This window comes from Sus scrofa, chromosome Y, assembly GCF_054392235.1.
Source record: "Sus scrofa isolate SSC_HxYL_T2T_F1_AM1 chromosome Y, Sscrofa_HxYL_maternal_Yorkshire_Landrace_v2.0, whole genome shotgun sequence".
Taxonomy (NCBI): domain Eukaryota; kingdom Metazoa; phylum Chordata; class Mammalia; order Artiodactyla; family Suidae; genus Sus; species Sus scrofa.
Genome location: NC_139402.1, coordinates 8,590,157 through 8,617,604, shown reverse-complemented (window position 1 = coordinate 8,617,604; position 27,448 = coordinate 8,590,157). Strand labels below are relative to the sequence as shown.

Sequence of the window (27,448 nt, the reverse complement as noted above, 5' to 3'; positions counted from 1 at the left end):
CAGATTACAGGTGTGGTTTTTCCTTCTGCATTAATTTTAGGAGATTAAACAAAACAGAGACTTTTTCCTCAAGACACCTACCATTGTGTTTGGTGCACGTATGAAAAGAGTTTAACATAACATTTAAATAGTTAATCCAAGACTAATGGTTGTGTTCACGACAGAAAGAGGAGAGAGGACAGGAGGGAGGTATCAGTTCATCTAAGTCGAGGGAAAAGTGGAGGAGTTGAGACCCTACATTGGGTGAAATTCCAGGTGACAATTTAGTCAAGGTGACCTAAGGAAGCATCTAAAAAAGAAGTACTGTTTTCCTAAAAAAGAAGTAGATTTTCCTCAGAGTAAATCTTCGGGACAAGGGACATACAGTCCTTTTCTAATAAGATGAAATGGACTGAGAGGGTTTTATCCATAGCCCACAATTCTCCCAGTCTGGGAACACGCCTTTGAACCTGTGGAAATAACCTGCTGGCACCTCTGAAATAAGTCAGCCACATGTATGCCCACCACACTTCCCCAATACTGGCATCTGTACAACCGCCACCTACCCTAACCCCGACCCTAACCCTATGAAGCGATGCAGGCGAAGAAGCTGGGGCACAGGAAAAACAGGTTTTTCTCACACGCACAAGGCTGAAGTTCAGGATCCCCTCGAGGGCTGCAGCCGCTCCCCTCAACTCTCTAAGACCCCGAGTTCTCTCGAGTTCTTGGTACAGGGATCCAATGACAGTAGCTTAATCAGGTAGAATTACAATAGCCTACAGAAGCAGTGTCCCTTAGAAGACACAAGAAAAACAAAACCCAAATGAGGCCACCAGGCAGGTTAAAGGAAACTGACTCCCTAATAGTTTGTTCTCACACAGCCCCGGGCTGTGTGTGAAACTGTGAAAATGAAGAAGGCAGGATAAAGAAGCTTCTGTTTCACCTGCCTCCCTCCGTGCTCAGAGACTTCAACCAAAGCTCACAAAGGAGCCCATGTTTCCATCTGTGTCCGCGGAGGACGCACCCTGCCTCCAAAGTAAACACAGGCACGAGAGTTACCTGCTGATGGAGGTAGGTGCTTAACGTGGAGCAGATGTGTTTACCTCTCCCTCGCTCTGGTGGATACCTGGAGGAGTCTGAACGCTCGCTCTTTAATAAGGAACATCAAATGCCTCAATAGGCAACAGGGATTTTCTCTCCCATTTACGGAGGCAGATAAATCACCTTGAAAGGAACTGGGCTCAGGTACCTCATTATTTCTAATTTGTTTGCTGGGAGAGAGAAACCACGGCCGTCAAAACAGACATTTCATCCATTTCTGCCCAGGATGGAAGGTTCACAATTTAGAGTGTTCGCCACGTCTTGAGCCTTCAGGGTGCTTTTGTGTTAAAATCTATGTTCCCTCCAGACTGAGGTCCCTGGTGGGAAGGGGGGGGCCGGTTCTCACTAGAAGTCAGGGGCATTGTTTTTCTCATGTTCCCAATCTCCCTTTGACTTTTCAATTTTTTTCCTTGCACATTTAGGAAATGCTGACAACATCATTAGTGCAGATATACAGTTTAAACAGTCCCAATTCTCTTTTTGGTATTTGATTGTATTTAGTTTTCGACATCAACCAATACTGACATAGCCATAACAAGAGTAAAAATGTTTCTCGGAGTTCCCAAGATGGTGCAGTGGAAACAAATCCAACTAGGAACCATGAGGTTTCGGGTTTGATCCCTGGCCTCGATCAGTGGGTTAAGGACCAGTGTTGCTGTGAGCTGTGGTGTAGGTTGCAGACACAGCTCGGATCCCGCATGCTATGGCTGTGGTGTAGGTCAGCAGCTGTAGCTCCAGTTGGAGCCCTAGCCTGGGAATCTCCATATGCCTAGGGTGGCAGCCCTAAAAAGCAAAAGAAAAAAAAAAAGAAAGAAAGAAAGAATGAATACAAATGCTTCTCTAAATGAATGATTCTCAAAATGTGGTCCCTGCGGTAGCAGCAAAGGTATCACCTGGGGGGACCATTTGCAAATTTCCTGCTTGATTATTTTTTTTATTATTATTTATTGCTTTTTACAGCTGCACCTGTAGCATATGTAAGTTCCCAGGCTAAGGGCTGAATGTGAGCTGTAGCTGCCAGCATACACCACAGCCAGACCAACACAGGATCTGAGCCTCATCTGCAACCTATACCACAGCTCACGGCAATGCCCGATCCTTAACCCACTGAGTGAGGCCAGGGATCAAACCTGGGACCTCACAGATACTAGTCAGATTCGTTTCCGCTCCTTCTCATGGATACAAGTTGGGTTCATGACCACTGAACCACAATGGGAACTCCCTGCTACGTGATTCTCATGTACAACATTTATCAGGAGTGTCAACATTCTTTAACAAAGAACCCTCCACGGTAATATATTTTCAGTGATATAGTGTCATTTCTATATTTCTATTTACATTTCATAGTTAAACTCATTTTGTATTTCTAAGGTCACTTGAGTGACCTTACTCATTAGTGACCTCATCACTAAGGTCACTTGAGTGGCCTCCTTGGAAGCAGTGATGTGCTTGTGGTCATCTAATCACATGGACGTGCGTGCGAGAGGCTCTACAACGTTCCATTATCTGAAGGTGTCTCTGAAGAACTCACGACATGGGTCAACAGCTAGAAAGACTCGCACTGCCTCAGGAAAAGGAGCCCGTGCGTGGGGACAGTGGGGATGAAGCCATGCTAAATGCTGGGCTTCGCGATGAGGGGAGCTCCCAAGGGCTGCCTGTGTCACCCAGGACACGTGGCCTGCGAAACAGGTGTCATAACCCCGGCCATAAAGCTGGTGCTTCCTCCTCGGCGGCTGCCTCATCCATCAACAGAACTGCGCTTGTGTTATTTCCGGCTCAATGTGACAGCTCTTTTTGGCATCCCCTTAGCTGTTCTGCAGGAAGATGACTTTGCTGTCCATAGTCTGACTTACAGGTATAAGGATAAAGCAGTGTAGCCAGAATGGTAACTGAGCCCTGCGGAGGTCCCCCAGGGTCAGACCACGAGAGGTCAGTGGTAGCCGGGGCACAGGACCAGGGAGGGGACCATGGCAAGAAGGTCCCCCTCCAGGGGGACTGGGTCAGTATTTTTCCATGCCTACCTTGCTCAGGTCTGCTCTTCCCAGTACAGTTCAGCCAGGAATGGGGCTCCAGTCACAGGCGGTCTCTGTTCCGGGGTGTCGCTTCTGATATATCATCCACCAGCACCTTCACCTCCACCATCTACCAATGAAGAGAGAGAAAGTACAGTTTATAGTGGACGTCTGAAAAACCACCCAGAGGATGACAACAGTTCATAAAGAGTAAAGTGAATTCAAAGGATGAAACTCAGGATGCCTGTAGGCACGCTGAATTCCACAGGTGAAACTCGTGAGTAGTTTATACTTAAACTATAAAGTAACATCATTTAAGAGTTAACCATGCCTGTGTGCTAGAGAGAGGGTGTGTTGTGGTAAGAGGAAATAACAGCCGATGCATAGCTCCCGAGGAGCAGTTCACTTTCCTTGACAGCTTGTTTGGAGGCTCTAAGAGAGGAGCAGAGCTACTCGTGTACCCTTCACCAAAGAACGGTCCTCCTCTATTGGGGAGGATCGTCCCCTTCGACCAAGTGTGTGGCTTCGGGGAGAACACACATGGAGCAGTGAGGGAGAAAGGGGACACCTGCCAGCCAGCCAGATCAACCAACTCAACCCTGGCGATCAGTGGGGTGGCAGGTGTCACATCCAGGAGGAGTTCGGTTTCTGTCTGCATGCATGCAATAGGCTCAAGGAAGCTGCATCTCCTGCTTTCAACTGAAAAGGGGCTAGTTTTGCTTCTTTGGCTTTGACAGCAACCCCCCAGCCCTGGAAGGGCTTCCTGGGTGAGGTGGGTCCAAACCAGTCCTTCTTCCACTTGCTGTTTCAGCACCCTCGCCTCATGCAACCTTGCCCTGCCCTCAAGTCAGAGCAAACCCGTTAAAATCGCAGCCAACCCCTATTTCGTCTCTGCTCAGAAGCCCCGAATGCCTTCTTGGCTATTTCCATGTGAATAAAAGGGCATCAGCCAGGCATGGTCTGGCCCCGCATGCCTCTCACCTGGCTCTGAGGCGCTCCCTGAACCCCTCCACTCTGGCTCCCTGCCTTGACTTCCTGGGAACCTCCCCAGGTCTCAGCGCCACACGTCCCCCTCTGGCCAGCCTGCTGTTCTTTCCAAAGCTCTCCTCACGACCAGATCCACCACCTCTCTGCTGTTCCCGCCCCTGTAATGAAACATCTAGAACAAGGCTTTGCTGGGGAGCATGGAGAACATGACCAGGCTTGTGCAAGGTTCCCAGTAAAGACATGCATCACGAGGGTGTCCATGGAGACGCATCCCAGCATCCAGGAACACTCAGCAGAAATGCCCCACAACCATCCTCCCATCCCTGGCATGTTTGGTACGGAGCCGCACCTGGTCACTCTGGGAGGGTGGTCGCTGGACTGCAGTGTATGATTCAGACAGAGCTCTAAGCTCTAACGGGGGCACTTGAAACCCTCCTGCTAGCTCAGCCGTGGCCAGCTGGACTCAGCAGCTTCTCAATGGCCTGGCACATCCTCAGCAGCAAACACACTGCCCTCCTAATGCCTTCGCCCTCTATCCCCCGCCACTCATGGGTCTGGTCTTCAGTGTCTGCCTCCCTCCTGCTCCTGGTCCTCAGACTGCAGTAGTACAACATCCGGGGCTCCGACAAAGGGGGGAAAGCAGCCTCCAGAGAGGAGCCGCCTGCTTTCCTTTCTGCAAAGTCTTTTGCCTTCTCCTTCCTCACGCTAACACGCCCAGGGACATCCTGTACTCACGGGAAACAGGCACGACACGGAATTTTCACCGGAAAGGCACAGAGAAAGAAATAGATTCCCCACATTTTCTCTGGTTTGGGTCAGAGCAGAGGTGCAAGCAGTTTTCTCTACATCGTGTGCATTATACCATTTTGTGATTCTCGGAGGCTGTAAGGTTATCTAAAGGGTGGTGTCGGAAGAGAAGGAGCGAGTGCCCAAGGGTGCGGAATGTGGGACGGGACAGAGGATAGGAAGGGCCCTTGAGGTGTTTCGGGTTATACACAGTCATCTGATCAGTGTTCAGAACCCCTCATAGTGGGGCCACTGTTAGTAACTTTATATCTGGTTTCAACACAGATGAGCCAATTTACAGTTCAGTGCATCTTCCTCCTGGAACTCTCTACCTGATTAGCTGGTTTAATCGATTTTGATACAAATTGGATTTAAGCAGCAGAACTCAAGATGTCTGTGCTTCGCTGAATTATCCTGGGAGCGTGCTCTCCCCTCCCTGAGTCTCGCTCGACAGCCTCATCTGTAAGAGGAACCCCGACTGGACTGGCTTCCAATCCCTGGCAGGTCAATGGGCTCTTTACTCCAAGTCCATCACATCCTCCCGCCTCAGGCCAGGTAGCACCACATCTGTGCCAACGGAGCCCCATTTCCAAAGGTCTCCTGAGACCACGGGAAAGTCTTAGTGCCCTGGTCCAGCTCATTCCATTACAGGGTCATGAGAGTGAAAAACAGCATCTCCTCAAACAAAAAGAGCTGCAGATTCATGGCGTCCAAGAGAAAATGAGCAGGAAAATCAACAACTACGCTCAACTAGGGGCTCAACAACAGCGTTAAATGATGTTTAATCCATGGCATATTGAAGCATTTGGATTTTGACGCTAGCATTTGAAAATAGAAGGGTCATGCAAACGAACCTATCTACAAAACAGACACAGAGAATAGATTTGTGGTTGCCAAGGGGAGGGTGGCTGCGAGAGGGATGGACTGGGAGTTTGGGGTTAGCAGACGCCAAATATTATCTATGGAATGAAGAAACATGAAGGTCCTACTATATAGCACAGGAAGCTATATTTAATATCCTGGGATACACCCTAATGCAAAAGAATATAAAAAGAATGTGTATGTATATCTGATTCGCTTTGCAGTATGGTAGAAATTAAAACAACCCTGTAAATCAATTATATTTCAGTAAAAAAAAAAAAAAATTTAACAAAACTCCAAAGGCTCTCCTCCCATGTATTTCCTTCCCACATCACTGATGGTTCCTGATGGCCACTGAATCGTCACCAGAGGCAGCCCAGGAAAAACTCCACTGAGCTTTACGACACACATCAGTGTCACGGCTGGTCACTGAGTCTTTTCAAAGCAAGCAGTTATTTAATACCTCATTCATAAATGCAGCATGCATGCTCTGTCTTTCCAAAACAGGGATCCCATTTAATTCTCTCTCCGAGTGGGAGGTCCCTTTTGCTAAGACTTCATCACCCAGGGCCAATGGCTCATACCCCAGGAAACACAGGAGTCAAGGCACATCAGCCCCTCCAGCAATGAGCCTTCAGGTGCCAGGCTCCTTATCGCACAGGGGAGTGGGTTCTCCTACAGGAAGCATGCCTGCGTACCTTGGTTTATGATGCTTCATTTAGTTAACACCACAGAGACTGTACTTCCATAACTAATGACTAAAGAGAGAATCTTTCCCATCAGGAGTTATCATAAGGCTTTGGGTATGTGGTAAAGCAAGCGGTATGTATATCGGAACACAGAATATCTTTGTGGGGTAAGCTCTCCTATGAAACACACCTCCACTACGTTACGTGCCTCGAAAGCTGTGGTGCTTTCGCACCTGAGGGAGATTTTGCCTCCTTTCTCGCCTTAGGGACGTCTGGCAATGTCCAAACAAAGTTTTTCTTGTTGTGATGGAGGAGGGAAGACACTACGAGCATCTGGGGGGCAGAGGCTGAGGATGCTACTAGATCTCCTACACAGGACCACTCAGCCCCCACTGGATCCGTCTGGCCCCGAGTGTCAGTGGTGCCCACTTTCTGAACAACCAACCAAAGCGAAGAAAGACAAACTCGCCTTACAAAAAAAAAAAGACAAATACTATATGATAACCCTTGGATGTGGAATCTAAAATATGGCACACACGAACCCATCTACAGAACAGAAACAGACTCCCAGACACGGAGAACAGGCTTGTGGTTGCCAAGGGGGAGGGAGAGGGAGGGAGATGGATGGGGAGTCTGGGCTTAGTGGATGCACATTCTGACATTTAGAATGGATAAGCAATTATATATATATATATATATATTTGGTCTTTTTTGCTATTTCTTTGGGCCGCTCCCATGGCATATGGAGGTTCCCAGGCTAGGGGTCGAATCAGAGCTGTAGCCCTTGGCCTACGCCAGAGCCACAGCAACGCGGGATCCGAGCTGCGTCTGCAACCTACACCACAGCTCATGGCAACGCTGGATCGTTAACCCACTGAGCAAAGGCAGGGACTGAACCCGCAACCTCATGGCTCCTAGTTGGATTCGTTAACCACTGCGCCACGACGGGAACTCCTGGATAAGCAATTATAAATCAACTACAATAAAAGTGTTTTAATTCAAAGAAAAAGAATGGATAAGCAATGAGGTTCTGCTGTACGGCACCAGGAACTATATACAATCTTTTGGGATAGACATGATGGAACATAGCATGAGTAAAAAAAATGTATATAGATGTACGTCTGGGTCACTTTGCTATATATAGCAGAAATTAACAGAACATTGTAAATCAACTAGAATCAAAAATCTTAATCTTCTGTTGGCTTATTTTACCAGTGTACTGGGCTTTCGAATCATTTTATAACTTTGCATTTTCATCAGTCAGTTTCTGACCCAACTTGTTCTGGTCCACGGCCCCAGGACTGGAAGTGTTACGAGTGCTTTGCTGGTGCTCCCAGGACAGTTGCCAGCGGAGATGACTGATCAACACACCGACACTGAAGGTGAATCCAATGCACGCGACTGAAGCTCTGCTTCTAGAAACACCACCATCTCCTGATGCAAACCTCGCTTCCTCATCTGAATGGGTCAGCCTCTATGGCACAGCCTCATGGATGAGTGGCAATCTTTTCACAGATAATGGGCACCAAAGGGGCCCTCTTTTTTTTTTTTTTTTGATTCAAAGGGGCACTCTTGACTTTAATCATCCTACTTCCTGATAACTCTAGTAAGTCACTTGACTGGACCTGAGCCTGATAGACTTGCTTTGCTATGTTCTTTTCAAAATGCAAAAATGAGACCAGGTTACTTTACCCTGTTGAAAGAAGGAAGTAACACTTCCTGAGCCTGCCCTCAGAAGACATCGCCTTCTCTTTTGCTCTTTTGAGTCAGGTCACAATCCCCCAGGGAGCGCGGGTGACTAATCATGATACTGCTTTTTAGCTGAACATGCCCAGCGATCTCTGAGAATCAGTAAATTTTACTATAGGTTTCTTCATGCTATGACCTAGTTCCTGTCACTGCCTATATGGAATTGAACTTAGTATAAAATACATATATTATAACATTATGTATATGTGTGTGTATGTATACATGTGTGTGTACATGTATATATGCGTATGTGTGTAAATGGTATTTATTTTTATGAACTTTCAGCAAATAAATCAACCTGTTTTCCTGTTTTAAACCATGTTACCCCCCAAAGACAAACATCTCTTCTAATGCATTCAATTCATGGGATAAAAAGTTAGCTTTTGGTCCAATGTATGGACATACAAGGTGACCCTAAAAAGAGAGCTATTCCTTGGATCCTCATCTTAGCCTGATGCCAACTGACATACCTATAGATAAAGGGATTTGATGTATGAAAATTTCTTCCACATCATGTTACAGATGCAGGAGGGAGGTGGGGATGGAGCAGGAAAGACAAAGGGTCCTTGCCTTGGGGGGCTCAGGGGCAGGAATGAGGAGGCCCACTACACGATTCTGCCTATTTCTGTGCGTGCTCAAAATTCCCATCATGGAAAAATTTTAAAGCATCCTTCGGGAGAGGCTTTCCACATTCAGCTTTTAAATGAGAGATCTATTCACAGCATCTTGCGGGCTTCTCAGATTGGGGGGGGGGGGGATTCGAAAACCAGCTGTTGTCCCGCCCTGAGATGGTGACAGCACCTGCCTTATCCCTTTCTTAGCTTTTCTGCACAACACTCAACAAGTCACTGTTTCCTGTCCATGAGCACATTCTAAGGCTGTCCCTCGCATCCTTGAAAATCTTCTTTCCATTACGCACAGTAACGAGTCTCCCTCTTGTTTCATGACATATTTAATGCTTATTCTCCTCCTTGATACGCAGTGTTCACCAACCATATAGGTTCATATTTTCCTTCTACTCCAACAGTTAGCAACCTATAGCTTTACAGGACAAGTCCTGGCCCGTTGCTTGGTTTTTCTAAGTAAAATTTTACTGTCATACAGCCATGCTCACTTGCTGACACGTTGTCTATGGCCACTTTGGGGCTACAAGGGCGGGGCTGCTGAGTTCTGACAGAGTACACAAAACCTAAAACGTCACTATCTGGCCATTAATGGCAACAAATTATTACCCATTGCTGTCAAAGAGGCTCCAGTATCTTTTTTTTTTTTTTCATTGTTTTGGCTGTGTCTTCAGCATGCAGAGGTTCCCAGGCCAGGGATCGAACCCAAGCTACAGCAAGTGACAATGCTGGGTCCTTAAGCCACTGAGCCACCAGGGAACTCCTCCATTATCTTTTGATAAAATATCATAATTGCTAAGACAATGAGAAAGTCAGACCTCAAGCAGATGAAGGAAAATATCTTGATTTCTCTCTTTTTTAATATTTGAGGTCTATTGTTTCTGTTTATTCTACTTTAATGGATTTTCTATGTCACTGAGCAACAGCTCATGATTTAGGCTTCGCTTGATCAAAATATTTCCCTCTCAAATAATCACTGTAACTGAAACACATAAATGTTTAAACTCTCAGGAATGGTTTAGGGAGTTCAGCCTCTGTTTCACAAAAGGATGGCTGTGCTGTTGGTCAGGGTGTGGTTGCTTTTTCAAGCATTGAGTGCGGCAGGGTCTTGGTATTGGAAAAAAGGAAAGATTTCAAGAGAATAATACTATGAAGAAGATTATTCCTCAGTTTGCAAACAGTTCCTCTTCCTGCATGTGGATTAAGATAGGTTGCATTAACTCTGAGAACTTCTGCTGATTCTTGGAAAGTGAGTGACTGTGTGTGTGTGTCTGTCTATATGTCTGTGTGTATGCTTGACCTGTTTGCTTTCTAACAATATGCCCTTGAAGAGCAGGAAGACTGAGGAGGTAAACCCCCACTCACAGTGGCAGAGCAACCCTGCAAGGAATTAATCATGGACTAATTTTAGCACGTACAGGAGCTGTCCTGTCCTGCGGCATGGCCACCAGCCACAGGTGGCCACTTACATTCAAACTGATTAGAATGAAATATCATGAGAAGTTTAGCTCCTCTGTGACCCATGAGGCTGTGGCTGCTGTACTGGACAGCACAGGAGGCAGAGTATCCCCAGCATCACAGACAGTTCTATCCAACAGTGTGGTCCTGGACCGCTCTTGGGACCGGGGGTGTCAAGCCCCTTCTACTAACGCTGGCGTAAGCGAATTAACACAAGACTCTGGAAAGGCAATGTCTGAGGATTGCACTCCTAGGAGGATGAGGGCAACTTCAGGTGGGGACACGTTGGCAAGGAGGCAGAGTAGTGTCTTGACGTTGACCTGAGTGTTGATATTTTTTTCTTTTCCTGCGGAGAGCAATACTTAGCATCTCTTAACGGGGAAACTACTGCTCTTTCTAGTCATTTAGTTTAGCTCTAGATAGGTCTAGGCCTCCAACAAAGTGTCTTTCACAAAGCTTCACAGGGAAGTGAGGGCAGGAAGTGTGATGGAACTCACGTCACCTCTCTGAGGAGGCCCGGGGGGCTACCGCGGGACCATGCAATGGCAGTAACAGAGCCAAAAAAGAATGCAGGTATTTGAGCGTTCAGCGCACAAGATAAATTTAAAACATTACTTTTGGAGGAGAGGTTGGGAGTGTAACACACAAATTGCTACTTTAATAAGTTTGCAAAGTTTATTTCAAAGCAAACGTATGGGCTCAGCTTCTTCTTCAGTTTCATTAGATATAAATGGAAGGAGAATTATGTACAAATGTTAACTTCACATTTTCTTATTGATATCCACTTGTTTGGAAAACTTGTCATGATAATCATACTCTTGCAATAAAATCTTCACTTTCTCTTGTTTCTTTTTATTCTTAAAGAATTTTGAAGTGTAAGAAGTGTTTTTTTAAATTTTCATTGTAGGATACAACTCTCTTGCTAAAGAAGAGTTTTATTCACCAGATATTTTCATGATGAGTTATTTGTTATGAATGGATATTGAACCATCAATGAAGATGGACATAAATGGATTATCAGAATCATGAGTGATGGATCTTGATTTCAAGACTACACGAGTTGCATCTAAGTTTTGGTTCTTATTTGTTTTTAATAACACGTCTGCCCTTCGGGAAGGGCCCTAGACTGATGGCGTTTTTTGACTCTGGACTTTCTTCTCTTTGGCTGGTGGAGGGCCCATCACTGCAGTCTGCATTTCTTTGGCTCTAACTGGGAAAGTGACCCTGCTGTGGTCTGGTTCCTCCAGCTTGAGGGGTAAGGCCTGAGAATGGGCTGGCTTCTCTTCTCCAGACAGTCTTTCAGTGAAAGGAGATGATCAGAAATGGAAGAGAGATAGATGGAAAGACAGAGTCTCCTTAAACTCAAGAACACACCACATTTTTAAGCACCAGTTGGTTTAACCAGATGTCCTATTTCAGATGATACAATGTAAAGTGAGTTTGAGGTACATTCACTCATGCTGTTGACCCTGTCTCACCTTATACCCCATTAGGTTCCTAGACATCTTAGCTCCAAATATTTCAAGTTAAGCAATGCTTTTGTTACCATTTCAGGTGCCTTTTCTATAGCTAAATTTAAGAAAAATGCAGTAACTAATTTTTAGTTGAAAACCTTGATTCTTCAGAATATTTCTATTTGTTTCCCTGACCAGCAGAGACTGTATCCACACATCAAAAGAAGTCTGGAAAGATGGCCTCTGAACAGGAACACAGATTACGTCTGGGGTGAATTTTGGGTGAGTCATCGTCATGTTTTATTTCACCAGTACTTGGAAATTCGTAGGCTTGCATATTTTTCGTATAAACAATAAAGTTATTTCCATAAATTTACCTAATCATTTTGCTTGACTTACTTTTTTAATTATACACTTTTTCTGTAGAGAATATCTTTGCATTTAAATCTTGCTCTACATTCTTGTTGCATAACAGGGCCAGATTCCCCCAACACAGAATCAAAAAGCCAAACAAAAGAATACCTTTAAGGCACATGACACATATTGTCGGCTATTTTCTAGACTACTCTTTTTTATTTCCCTTTAGGGCTATATTGATCTAAACCTCTCTCCTACAATAACAATGCTATTTGAATTAAAAATATATGCTCCATTCCCACTCTGCTAGGATCAAGGTCAGTGGAAGATGCACTTGCACTTGAGCAACCAGGATCTGGAAAAACAGGTGAGGAAAAGCAGGAAGTTTTTGCTTTTTTTTTTTTTTTTTTTGGTTTTAAGGACCACACCTGAAGCATATGGAAGTTCCCAGGCTAGGGGTCAAATTGGAGCTGCAGCTGCCAACCTATGCCATGCTGGATCTGATCCATGTCTGTGACCTACACCATAGCTCATGGCAAAGTCGGATCCTTAACCCACTGAGCGAGGCCAGGGATCGAACCTGCAACCTCATGGATGCTAGTGGGGTTCATTATCACTCAGCCACAATGGGAACACCAGAAGGATGCTTCTATAGACTTTTCTCTGAGCTGAAGTTTGCCTCTGAAATACGATTCATGTGCCCCAACCCTTGTTACTTCCATCGCCTTTCCAAAATAGGGCAACATGCTGAGGTCATGCTGTTTGGAATCAGAATTATTTAAAATACACATATACTGAACTAACTAATTATATACCAAAGATCTCCTTTCCATGTGTCATAAAACCAAAGTCATACCTTCAAATAGGGGTGTACCTTCTGCCTAAACCCCTGCACTGTTTTATGTAAAAACTAATCACAAAACACTAAGATGATAATTTTCTGTATTGACCAAATATCAGTTATATCCTAAAGAGTTTCTAAAAATAAATCATGTAAATGTTTGTCACTAATCAGAATGGCACTATTTTCCAATCGGTATAATTCCATTAAAATCTACATTTTACATTTAAATTATGTTTAAATGTATATGCATATAAATATAATTTCAGGTATTGATTCAAATATATTTGAAAGCATCAAATTCAAGTGACCTATTTGTTAAGTGATAGATTCGTTACACAAAATGCCATTATTTGGAGGGGGGGATCTGATAGTTTTCTCAAAATATAGAGTTATCCTGGAGTTTTCTTGTTGTGGCTCAGGAGCAACAAATCCAACTAGTATCCATGAGGATTCAGGTTCCAGCCCTGGCCTTGCTCAGTGGGTCGGGGATCTGGCATTGCCGTGAGCTGTGGTGTAGTTTGCAGATGAGGCTTGGATCCAGCATTGCTGTGGGTATGGCATAGGCCAGCAGCTGCAGCTCCAATTGGAGCCCTAGCCTGAGAACTTGCATATGCTGTGGGTGCAGGCCTAAAAAATAAATAAGTAAATAAAATAAATGCAGAGTTATGCTAACTTGCTATACAGTTACTAAGGATTATAATACTATAAACTACTTTACATATTATTGGCATTTGTAACTACTGAAGTCTAAACGGCCCAAAGAACAGACATGATAGTTCAGTCCCACAGAGCAAAATAGCTATGACCCAGGAGATAGTAGCGTATGAAGCAGGCTGCACCAACACAAAATCTCACATGTATTTTATATCTTGCTGTCTAAGAGATACACTAGCTAGAAATCCAGAAAGACTTAAACGGTCAGCTTCATGGTATTTTTTTTTTTTTTAATTTACAGGTTATTATGGTCAGCTCACGCTATGTCCTTTATTCAGTGGGATCTCAAACTGGAGGAGTGAGGAGGCGTCCTGGAATCTGAACATCTTAGGAAAATCTAACTTAATCAGGAACCTTTCTAAGTGCTTCCCATTCAGCCTAGCCTTTTTTTTTTTTTCCTTCTTCATCTTAATCTTATTTAAAAGACTCAACTCTCTTTAGACTGGTGAGGATGGTAGTTCAAGCCAAGAGAGAGTGGGTGGGAATTCAAAAACCTTCAGTTGCAACCAGAATGCAAATGCTATTCTCACATAATTGGAACCTGATTGAACTGCCCAAATTTCAACCATCCTTGAGCAAAAACAAAAAAAATCTGAACCACAGCCAGGGAGATTCCATGAATTATAAGCAGAGACAAATTATTTCTCCATCCCTTCAAGGTGTACTGTGTCCAAATGTGTAGCCTAGAAAATAATAATTAAATGTTGTTTTTGGATCCACACTGATGAGGTTTAAAGTTCCTATCATGAAGAAAAAGATCACTCATATAAAAAGACACTAAATCAAATTGTCTTTCATCTGAAAATTTCCTTCACATTTTATTGACGTCTATATTCTTTCTTGAAACCCCTAGCCTGGGAACTTCTGTATGCCCTGGGTGCAGCCCTAATAAGACAAAAAGACCAAAAAAAAAAAAAAGAATCATTGTTTATACACCTGTAATGTGGCTAAAATCCAACTGTAATCATACCTTTTTTTTTTTTTTTTTTTGCTGCTACCTGTTTTTAATAGACATTTATTTACACACGTTTTTAGACTCATCGTGTTAACTCTGTAAGCACCCTAAACATAGGAGAGCCCGCACCCTCTACCCTGCTCCCAGAATGCTCACAAACAAGGAGGGCTTGGCAGCTGGAGTGATGACGATGACAGGGACATGTCCTGCCTCCCACCTATGCTTTAACATTTGCTGCAAGTTTAGTTTCTGCACTGTCTCCAACTGACAGAAAGATGCTAAGCATTGTGTCTCCTGCCAGCTAGAAGGGGTCGCCTCTGGGAAAAGTGAGGTGAGCTGTAACTAATAAAAACTGACCCACAGAAGTAGTTGCCCGGTCCAACGCCACATTGCAACGAATCCACGTCCAAGCAGACACACATGCCCTGGGAACAGGGTTCTAAATCTCCAACAGTGTGGCCTGACACCCAGAGAAAGAGGACAGGGACAGACAGTGAATCACACCTGCTGGACATTATCAGATTTGTATGTGTCATTGCTGATGCCATCTCTGTTTCGCCACGCAGCACTGACTGTCACCTGCTGCTAAATCCCATCATGGGTTTTTCCATTTTGCAGAAGTAGCTTCTGCAAGCTGGCCAAGATGCCTATCACCATGCCAAGTCATGCTCTTTGCTCTTCTACTCACTGCTAACCCATGTGCTGCTGATTCTATCAATAAAGAGCTGATTATGAACAGAGGTGAGCCCTCAAAGAGGTCCCAAAGCCATTCCCCGGTTCTGGACCTAGAGGAGGAGCACTAGATGGCCGTATTTACAAGGCCGTCTCCCACGGAGTGTCCGTGGTGGAGGTGAAGGTAGCTGAGGTGACCAGGTCTGTCCCAGGTCAGAACCCCACCTTGTCCAGAACCTGTCTGCCTCTCCCAGGTCCCAGCAGGGTCACTGTATTTCCACCCTCTCTTCTGAGTCCGGAGCCAATGAGACATCATGACTGAAGTTGGCCAGAAGAAGAAAAACTTGAATCGTCCTCTCTTTACCCATCAGTTCAGAAAGAACAGGCAGCTCCTTGTCCACCCTTTAGGCAGTGAGATGCAAAATACTGGGAAGTGGGCACGGCATCCTTGTCAGCAGTCCAAGGTAGGCACAGAGTCAAGAAAACCGAGATTGGAAAAAGACGCTTTCCACAAGCCTGGTCTCCCACAAAGGGGACATGAGAACTTAACTGGCAAGTCGGGAGCATCAGGCACGTACGTGCTTCTGACTTAAGGAGACGGTAAAGGCTCTGATGACCCTGGCGGGCTGTTCTTTATGGATGAAGGAAATAGCCAGAGTGGAGTGAGAAGGAAGGAGAGACGGAAGGTAGCTGTCGTTTTAGGACCAGAAAACCAGAGCTTATGACCGTGGAGAGCTTTTGCGTCTCTTCTTTTCCAGGACAGTCCAAGTGAACTCAGCACTGAGGTCAAGCAGCTGATGGGCTGATGCGGGGTGCTTTTGGATTGTGGTCCTATTTACTCCACACACGTATTTATTCTTTTATTCGGATGATGATGATTATTAATGTGTAGCTGACGTACAATGTTGCACATATGTATCTTTAACAAGGGTCTTCTAACGATTCAGTTTCTTCAGGCTGGGAACTTCATGCACTAGCAGGCCAGTGGAAAAAATATTCTGAAGCAGCTGGACCTCTTGAAAAGACTCAGTTTAAATGGAATCAGAAAAATGCAAATACGTCATCTCACGTGACCATGGTAATAACATCTGATTTAACACGCTCAGTCCAGCCCTTCTGGGCCTCGTTCTCATCAAGTGAAATTCTAAGGGAGCTATTTTGGTTGTGCTTGGGAAAGTTTCCTTTGAGTTACAAGTAGGATGAGAATCTATCTAGTCCTGTGGCTGAAATAGGAAGATACCACCCCAGCCCCTCTCCCTGCCTCCCTCCCTCGCTCCCTCCCTCTCCATTTGAGAAAAGTGACTCTGGGAAGAAGAACATGGGACCTTAGAAGCTATTTAAGACACGAAGAATATCTCATAGCCCACCAGCTCTCAATTTAGAGCTCAAACAAATGACAATCATTCATCTATAAATACACCAGCTTTTTCCTCCGTATTAGAAGAAACTCTTTTTTCTCACACCGTGGACATGTCTATGCTATTCCTTCCTGCATACACCTTTGGACAAGTTTAGTCTGTTCCCGAAGAAAGTTCTGGAAGAGGACACACCCTGCATGGTGACAGAGTCAGTGAAGGAAAGCCATTGTTCACCTTCCTTCGTCTCCATGTCACCACCTCCCCCCTGGGGCTCAAATACTGGGGAAGCAGCTAAACTAGCTGGTGAGTCTCTGATTTTAGAAACATGCTTTCGCTTACAACTTGTACAAATGCTGCTAAAACATCAACATCAGACGTCTGGAGAGAAAAACACCACCCACAGTCTTGCCACTCTAACACATCCCTTGTTGTAATTAAAGCACACACAAGTCCGATCTTATTCTTGTCCATCTACGTGCCTAACGTGTAAACAGTTCAATGACAGTGTAATGTGTAGTACAACCTGATCCTTTTCTTAAGGAAATTTTTTTTTAATTTGATTTGGCCTCTTGCAGTAATGGAAATGCATTTGAAAAACTCTGAAAGATCTACCAAATCCAGGAACCGTCATTTAATATTCCCTAGAAAGATTCCTGTACCCAAACATCAGGAAAGGACAGAATTTTGTACTCTGTCTTTTAAAGAAAGAGTTTTAAGATTACAGAAATCATTTCAGTGTTAACAGCAAAGTCTGGAGTACTGCTTTTGTGATGGAACATCCATTCCATTTCAAATGATTTCCTTGGAGTTCCCATCGTGGCTCAGTGGAAATGAATCTATCAGCCATGAGGAGGCAGGTTCGATCCCTAGCCTCGCTCAGTGGGTTAAGGATACAACGTTGCTGTGAGCTGTGGTGTAGGTCACAGACGGGGCTCGGATCTGGCGTTGCCGCGGCTGTGGTGTAGGCCAGCAGCTGCAGCTCCAATTCAACCCCCAGCCTGGGAATCTCCATATGCCCCGGTGCGGCCCTTAAAACACAAAATAAAATAAAATATAAATAAATAAAAATAAAACGATTTCCTTGTCACATAGGCATGTGTGCAGTTTTGAGCACATGTTCTATCATTCTAAAAATTCAGGATGCTACTTCCCTCTGGATAAATTTAAAGTGGCCACTGGCGCATCAGTGGATTGCAAGAGGGTCACAGATCTTCTAAGCTACAGATAACTGGGTCAAACACAGCCCAGAGAGAAGCCCGTAGGTAAGTGTTCCCAGCTGCTGGCTGGCAGCCTGTGGTGGCCTTCAGGTCACCTCTCCCTTCATGAATTCATGACATCCGAGACCTCTGCCCACGCACCTGATCCCAGGGAAGCGGATTGTGGACAAGTGCTCATTCTCACTCTCTTTTTTAAATTTTATTGGAGTATATACTTGACTGACAGCATCGCATTAGTTTCAGGTGCACAGCAAAGTGAGTCAGATATATAGGAAAAAATGGATATATATATGTGTGTGTATACATATATACATATATCTCCATTCTTTTGCCCATACAGGTTATCACAGAAAACAAGAGACAAGTGTTCATTCCCTCTCTTTTTTTAAATTTTGTTGGAGTAGAATTGATTTACAATGTTCTATTAGTTGGAGGTGCACAGCAAAATAACAGCAAAGTAAATCAGTTATATATTTAATGTGTGTGTGTGTATCAATTCTTTTTCCCACCTGGCTTACTACAGGGGACACGTCTTCATGCCTGACCCCACGTCATCTCTGTACGTCACGTCTTGCTACCCGTGCTCTGATTTTCCACTGGGCCACCAATTCCTTCCATGGTCTTAACGATGTGGTTCGGGAGGCTTGAGCACACCTCTGAATTCCAGACATATAATTAAATGCCCTCTATGATGGATCTTGTGATACCAATTGTGATGACCAGTGCCCAAACGGGCAGGGTGCCCAGGTCAGGGCACTGAGAGAAAACAAATGTCCAAATGCCTCCATCAGCCATGAGCTCTAGGAGATGCTCGTCCTTCCCAGGCTGGGTGGGCTGGAGGCGGTGAGGCAAGTGCCGGGCATGTGACTGCTCCTCTAACTCCAGGTAGAGCTGGACCTAAGTGGCCACCACCTGGAAGCCCTGGTTTCAGCCAGCAATGGAAGGGACACAGCCACAGAGACATGAACTGCATCACATGGTTAAGGAGGCTTCTTGGTAGGGTCTGGCCTGATGTGAGAGAGATTGCTAGAGTTTTGGTTTTTCTTTCTTTTTTTTTCCCAGTAGATTGTCTTTATTGTCCAATACAGGGACCACCAGCCTCACACGTCTACCAAACACCTGTACACTGTAGATGTGCATTAAGTGTGACATTCACACTGGATTCTAGACACAGTACGTCAAACACTTTTAATGTGCCTACACATGGAAATGATAATATTTTAGATACACTGGATCAAAAAAAATGTGCTATCAGAATTGCTTTCACCTCGTTCTTATGGAACATGCAAAATTGCATTAAGTGATTTGCATGTGTGGCTTTCAATATAGGTCTATTGGCTAAACCTGAGTGCACCAATTTTGAATTGTCTTCATCATGCATAACATGAAGATTTTAACTTGCGGGAGTTACCTTTGTGGCTCAGTGGTTAACGAACCTGACTAGGATCCATGAGGATGTGGGTTCAATCCCCAGCCTTGCTCAGTGGGTTAAGGATCCAGCATTGCCATGAGCTGTGGTGTAGGTCACAGATGTGGCTCGGATCCTGTGCTGCTATGGCTGTGGCGTACGCCAGCAGCTGTAGCTCCAATACAACCCCTAGCCTGGGAAGCTCCATATGCCACAGGAGCAGCCCTAAAAAAAAAAAAAAAAAAAAAAAAAAAAAAGCGTTAACTTACTTCTAAAACCTCAGTTGGATTACACCAGGCTTGACATTCACACTTTGAAAACCAGGTCTAAGGTAGAGGTGACGTGTATATAAGCATCCTGGTTGGCAAAGTCTGAAGACGCAGAAAGGCAGCACGTGACTTTATATCTGCACCATTTTTCTGAGTTCTTTGGCCGAGATGCTTGACTTGTGAGGGCTCAAGAATGACAGAGGTTTTACTGTCTCTCAGAAGGATAAATTTTATACTTTAAATTTTCTAAGTTCCTCTTGCGGGTCAGTGGGTTAAGAACCTGAGGAGTATCCATGAGGATGAAGGTTTGATCCCTGGCCTTTGCTCGGTGGGTTAAGGATCCAGGAGGGCCACAGCTAAGTGTAGATTGCAGACATGGCTCAGGTCTGGTGTTGCTGTGGCTGCGCTGTAGGCGGGCAGCTGCAGCTCTGATTCAACCCCTAACTTGGGAACTTCCATATGCTGCAGGTGTGGACCTAAAAAGCAAAAAAAAAAAAAAAAAAAAAAAGAATTTTATTTATGTATTTCTTATTCCCAAAGTCAGCACAATGGCCTGCAAATTAGGTGAAATCCATTCTTGTCTGGTCACAAGATCAGTACAGCAGCCAGCCTCCAAAACAGCCCCCCGTGATGCCTCCTTCTTGGTTTTTGTGCCCTCGCATGGTCCCTTCCCATGAGGAGGAGGGCTGGCTTGTACAATCTCCAGAGGACTGGAGAAATGATGGCAGGTGACTTTCAAGTCCAGAGCATCAACACTTTGTAGGGTCCCTCTTGCATAACCTATGTGGGAGGAAGTCAGCTGCCATGTTGTAAGGATGCTCAAGCAGCCCTAGAGAGAGGCCCTTGTGATGAGGAACTGAGGCCTCAGACCCACAGCCAAGGGAAGAGCACTCTTGTCAGCAGACGGTCCAGCCCCCAGGCCCTTCAGAGACCACAGCCCCAGTGGACACTTTGACTTCAGTCTTGTGGGAGGCCCTGAGCTTGAACCACACCAGCTAAGCCATTCCCAGATTCCAGACACACAGAGACTACAAGATAATATATGCTTATCACTTTAAACTGCTACGTGTTAGAAGTCTTTGTCAGAAGTTACCAGATAGCTCTGTTGCAGTTCATTTTTATCTAATGAGACATTCCATAAAGTATTCTTTTTTTCTTCTTTTTTTTTTTTTTCTTTTCCCACTGTACAGCAAGGGGGTCAGGTTATCCTTACATGTATACATTACAATTACAGTTTTTCCATAAAGTATTCTTAATTAAAAAAAATTTTCCATGCTCTGTGTCTTCCTCAAGTCACCTCCTTGTTTTGCCCTAGTGACTGCTCCACTGAGATTTAAAAAAAATTTTTTTTATTATAGTTAATTTACAATGTTCTGCCAATTTCTGCTCTACAGCAAAATGACCCACACACGTTCTATACACATACATTCTTTTTTCCACATTATCCTCCATCATGTTCTATCACAAGTGATCAGATATAGTTTCTTGGGCTCTCTCTACAGTCCACTGAGATTTTTTTTTCTTTTTTTTTTTTTTTAAGGCCACATCCATGGCATATGGAGGTTCCCAGGCTGGGGGTCTAATCAGAGCTGTAGCCACCAGTCTACACCACAGCCACAGCAACCCCAGATCCGAGCCTTGTCAGCAACCCGCACCACAGCTCACAGCCACGCCAGATCCTTAACTCACTGAGTAAGGCCAGGGATCAAATCCATATCCTGCGGATACCTGTTGGGTTTGTTAACCCCTGAGCCATGACAGGAACGCCTCCACTGAGATATCTGATATCCTATTTATGTGGTTGCATTTAGGGCATTTGAGATAGGCTATCCTTACTCTCTTCAGACTTAAGAATGGTTTGGGCTGTAAAAAGGAACTGTGTTTGTTCCGAAGAGCCAGATACCTCTTTGTAATGCTTTATATGACTTGAATCAGAGACAAATCATTTAAGGCTTAGAAGGTCTTTTAGTGGTAAAATAGTCCAATGCTGTCATCAGATACTTGGAAATCTTTTACATTATTCCTGCCGTGGGTCACTCAGCCTATGTCTGAATTTGGTGCTACGGGAAATATACACATGCCTCTCCCAGTACTCTGGTCATGTGTGGACAGCTCTGAACTTCCGAGCCAAGGTGTCCAGCCTGTTGTCTTCAGATGATGCTGAAACATACAGCTGGAGGACAGGGTCCAGGAGCCCCTGCAGTGGTATACTCATGCCAGGGGACTGTGCTCACGTGACTTTTACATGGGAAGTTGCTATCCCATCACTACACAGCGGGAGTCTTAGGGACTTTAAGCAGCGGCAGATAAGAAAGTGATTGTGTATGTTGAGTTAAAATTGACTTCTGCCCTTTTTACAGGAGTCTTAGGTCTCCTCTCTAGAGACACATCCAGTAAGGAAAATCCATGTGGCCCTACCTGGTCTCCATATTCCATGTCCCCCCTCCTACCAGAAATCTTGACATTTACCTGCAGGTCTGGCTCTCCTGAGGTCCAGCACGAACCGAGACCCCAGACCCGAGAATTCAAGGAGCTAGCATCTGCCACTCTGAGGTCATCATCAGGTTGCTTTGTGGCCACGCTGGCCCTCCCCTTCTGGCTTCCGTGGACCACCACCTGGGTCTCCTCTGGTCTCCCCCTTTGCATCATGCCTTAGCTAACTGGCCTAAGGGGCCTGGACACCCGTCTTAGAAAATCCCCGAGACCACGGTGCTCTTGAATATGGAGGATAACTTGCCCGGCCTTCCACCACAGCAAGTGGAGCCTGACTTCCTGCTGGCAAGTTTCACGGCTGTTAACGTCTGCCTGCCTGAACTAATTAGTTCTTTCGGGCGATAACTGCTCAAGGTGACCTCTTACCACCTATGATTTCCCTATGGGAACACAACCTCATCTTGCCCGTAACGGCGTAGACTCAATCCCCTTCCCAGAACCTTAACTTTGTTTAATCAAACTCTCAAGTCTGGTCTCTCCCACCTTCACAGCATCAGCACCAGATAGGACATAATCTTTGCAAACAGGCGATTTGCCCACCATGTGGCTGGAACTATGATGTATGACTTAGAAAAATCACTTATGTCTAATCCTCTTATCTATTACAAATAGACGGTTGCAGACAATTCTGATCCCTTAAGCTCCATCTAAAGTTTTCCCTAATTGGTTGGTCAACCCCCTACCCTCATCATACTGATTATTCCACTTTGCTTATACTCTACTTTTTGGGGCTCCCACTAAAGAGCCAAAATGAAAGGACTGTTGTCAAGTCACTTGCTCACATCCGGAGTCGAAGTGTTGCTGATCTTCATACCCCAAATCTAACCCACAGCCTAAAATATATTAGCACTCACCAAATGTTGATTAAAGAAAGAGTATGTCAAAGTAATACTGAATATGCACTCTGAGATCTTCGAAAGTGACTTAAGACTCTTGTATTTAGGACCAGACCTGCTTTCTACAATGATCCAGTATCAGAAAGGGCCTCCTCCAATTTTTCTAAAGGCCAAAAGAAGCCTAACGTCTTTGTTTGTTCCCTGCACAAAGGACTCTTTTAGGTGGAGATTTCTTTGCATTTTAAGAAAATAGGCCTGGGGTAGCTTTAGGAGAATTATTTGCAATTTCAAAACTTGGGAATGACCTAGGAAACTCGTCCTTTCAAAGACTTTCTGGTCTCCTATTTGGCTAAGTATTTGCACATTAATAGATACACAAATGATTATGAGACTCGCGAAACTTAGATTATAAATATGAAACATTGATAAAGATAAGATCTTAGGTCAAAAGTGCTTATTCTCAGACGCTGACAGAGGCAAAACACGGTTTAATTAAGGGAATTTTGTCTATGGACTGCCTTTACCCAACTCCAGCGCTGGAATGGTCTGTGGGCCCCTGGAGATACCAGGCGTGGGAAAGGTAACACTCAATTACCCTAGACACTGAGGCCTGGATTCTGCAGGGGGATGGGCTTACATTCCCTTAGCCAAGGCTGAAATGTATGTAGTCATCCAAAAAGCAAGTAAACACCCATTGACCAATTCGGGTTCCTTCGGGGACTCAGAATATTTGGCTATGAAAACAAATACATATACAAAGAAAGAGACCCAACTTGGTCTAAGCATATCACCACATGTGGAGCCAAAAGCTTTCTGGAGACTAATGGTTACCCAGCAGGTACAAGCTGAATCACCACCACTCCAGTCATCTGAAGTCACTTCACCCAGCATCTCTGGGGCAAGAGTCTCAAGCTTCTCATCAGGCTTCTGAACAATTAAAAGGTTATCTCCTCGAATGGTGGTCCCCAGATCACTTGGGTACCCAACAGAAATGCAAATTCAGAGCCTCAATTCAGACTTAGAGATGAGAAACTCTGAAGGGTAGGGCCGGGGGATCCCTGGATGCACACTTAAGATCTAGAACCACCCACCGCCACAGGTAATCCTATTATGAAAAGTAACATAATGTCTTTTTTATCAAAGGAAATCTTGGTAACTCCATTTTGCTCCAGTTTTGGCTGAAACACCTTCCTGCAACCTCCCCTCCTCTTTCCTTCTTCTCCCAGTAACAATTTGTTTCAAATTAGCCAACTGAGAAGAATGTGTGCCCTGATCTGACCCATGGGAAGGGGGCAGGTGCATCACCTGTGTTAGGGATACATAGGGAGGGTCTTTTCTTCTTTGCACGCGTTTTGAGTGCCTGCGCCCTTCTGCAGAAGCAAAGAGCGTTGTCGAGATCTCCCCGTGGTCATGTGTCTCATTTTCCGACATCGACGATCCGAGCCATTCCCCAACGCTGTGACCCTGTTATACATGAGGGTGCTGCATTTAAGAAGAGATCCCTGACTTGAAGCAACTTAGAAAAGAGGAGGTGAAAAGTGATGCCTGCTTTTACTTAACCAAGAAGTCTGTGCTCTTTTGACAGCACCGCAAGGTGAGCTAGGAAGAATTTAATTGTTTCAGCAAACAATTTCTGCTGGTAACCATATTATTTTAATAATTTGATTCATAATGTTTAGTCATTCTCCTTCCGACGCTTCACAAATACGAGTAACACAAAGTAGGTCAAGAACAAATTAGAGTGCTAGGTAAGCTATATTCTATATCAGAATGCAGCCCCTTCTCTGTCGTGGCTTTGCTTCCTCATTACTTACTCTAATGCTCTATTTATCTTCATAATGCCTGTGCTTACCATGTGTCCTTAGTTATGACTCAAGTAAACATGGCTTTCCCATTTATTTGATGTCAATTCTGGAGGAAGCTCTTTATTCTAATGGCAACCAAAAGGAGATGCAAACGATTATGCTAAATTTGAGAGATGAGAGCCAAGCAGGATTTAAAGGTCCATTTGAGACCGTATTTTGTTCACAGCACACTAAACAATTAAGAGAGTCCTGGATCTTAAGAGTACATGTTGGATTAATTAAATTCCTAAGTTGAAAAGAACTATTGTTATTGATCCTTCTGTGGCCTCCTCGTGTATTATTTATTTGATTATTCATTTTATTAAAACAAGGAACATTGTGGGGTTTTAACCATGTGTTATTTAGGTAACATTTAAGATGCAGTGAGAAAATAATGATAGGAGAAGGAAATCAATAAACACCAGAGGCACCAAGGAACAGCATAAACAGAAAGAAAACAAATGTAAAAACTAACAGAATTATCAGTGCTGAAACACAAAACAAAAAAACCCATGAAAACACATTCCATAAACTTCCAAAAGTGGCAAAGCAGGAATGAAAGAAGCTTCCAGCAAACTTAAGTAGGAACAGGCACCACAAGATGCATTCCTTCACCTCCCAAAAGTATCAAAAATATAATTGAGAAAAACTCGCCTGAGCTTCATAACAACAAGTGTACATAGAATTTGCAGATCTGTTGAGTTCTGGGCAAATGGAAGGAAAATACATGCCCATTCTCTTTCAATACTTTTTCAAACTGAATTATAAAGGAAAAACCGTGCCTGAACTATCAAGGAAGATAAACAAGTTTAGGTCAGTATGAAATGAAGCTGCCCTCTCCTTGTAAACCAGCACGAGTAAATACTAAAAGACAAAGAATCACTGTGTTTGGGACTTGGATGAAAGAACTTTCTACAACCAAAGCACATGTGAATATAATAGACACACACAAGTTTAGGAATTTAGGGACCGTCTCAGACTGGGTCTAATTCATTCACCAGGATGCATTCATTTGATGTCTTTGAATCAGGCATATTTATTGAGCATCGACCACGTGTAAAGTACTATGCTAGAGGAAACAGCTACCACAGAAGGAAAAAGAGACTTTTACCAGGAAGTAGGCAATAAATAAATCATGACCCAATTAATCTTTAATTATCAACACTGTCGTTGAGAAATAATCATGCCACGGGGTTAGCCATGGCCGGGCTAAGGAAGTACAGTTTGTGTCTCAGGGAAGACGAAGAGTTTCAGAGGCAAACAGGAAGTTTGGCATGCTTTCTGCAGACATGAAGGGTGACCCCCGTGCTGGAAGCAGGGAAGGCACACCGAATTAGAGAATTCGAGCATGGCTGAGGTTTAATTCTAAAAGAAAAGGATAATGCCAAGTGCTCCTGGAGACCTAGAAAAGCCCCAGGTTCCTGGAAAGATGTCTGGACACGACAGGTGTTGAAATCCATCCCAGGAACAATGGCAAGTCATGAATGTGTTCTTGGGTGTGGAGTCTCCAGATCAAGTCTGGTGTTTGAAAAGATGTCTCTGGCAAGTGGAGAGTTTTTAGAGGAGTGGAGAAAATGTATGGACAGACCAGGGAGAAGGTCCATCCATGATGCAGTCCAGGTGAGGCATGATGGCAGTCCTGACAAAGAGGTGGCAGAGGAGACTGACTTTACAGGTGGGGTAAAATTTCAGAGGATAAAACAATTGACTGCACTTTCAGGAGATAAGGGAGGGAGACAGGAGTCAAGAATGGCTTCCCTAAGCAGCTGTTTGGAGTGACATCCAAGGACGTGTGCAATAAGAAGCACACTGGGAGGAGAAGATGATGAGTTTCACTGTGGGAAATGCTCACTTGGAAGTTCCCTTTGAGATTCACAAGTGGGTGCATCTGGATGTGTGGACTCGCTTATCAGAGAGTCTGGAGCAGAGATGTTATTTGGGATTGAAATATGTTGATTTATGCCACAGGAAAGAGTCTGGGATTAAGCCTTGGGGGGGGGGGGTTAGTATTTTGAGATCATAGTAAGTTCTCAAAAAATATTTCGTGAAAGCTTGATTGACGTTCCCAGAGGTGAAAATCTATTCTCGGTCAATTTAACACAGATTTTTTTTTCCACAGAGTTTTTGGGTGGGCATAGGCTTTGAAGAGGTTTGAACAGCAGCCCTGAAAGACACCACATCCTAATTCCTGGTCTATCCAAATGTTACATTATATGGCAAAGACTTGGCAGATGTGATGAGGTGGGGAGATTATCCTGGGTTATCCAGATAGGTCTTAGGGGCAGTCACAAATGTCCTAATCAGAGAGGCAGAGAGCATCTGACACACGTACAGAAGGGGAGACGTGATGCCAGAGCAATGAAGTGACAGGGCCACACACCAAGGAACACCAGCAGCCAGAGGAACTCGGAATAGGCTACAAAATACACACGGTGAGGGTGTGCAGAAAAAGGAACCCTCCTACACTGTTGGTGGGAATGTAAGTTGGTGCAACCACTATGGAAAACACTATGGAGGTACCTCAGAAAACTAAATATAGACGTACCATAGGATCCAGCAATCCTACTCCTGGGCATATACCTGGACAAACTATAATTCTAAAACACACATGCACCCCAGTGTTCATAGCAAAACTAATCACAATAGCCAAGACATGGAAACAACCTAAATGTCCGCCAACAGAGGAATGGATAAAGAAATGTAATCCATATACATAATGGAATATTACTCAGCCATGAAAAGCGTGAAATGATGCCACCTGCAGCAATGTGGATGGAACTAG

At 44.4% G+C, this 27,448-nt stretch overlaps 1 long non-coding RNA gene across 27 annotated transcripts in view; it reads right to left on the bottom strand.

Annotated features, from left to right (window-relative positions):
• LOC102166211 (uncharacterized) overlaps positions 1–27,448 on the bottom strand; it is a 544,835-nt gene that overhangs the window by 183,262 nt on the left and 334,125 nt on the right. For all 27 annotated transcript variants that reach the window (XR_014836088.1, XR_014836086.1, XR_014836093.1 and 24 more), the window contains one exon: positions 3,102–3,222. This is a non-coding gene — a long non-coding RNA (uncharacterized LOC102166211). The remainder of the gene's footprint in view (positions 1–3,101; positions 3,223–27,448) is intronic.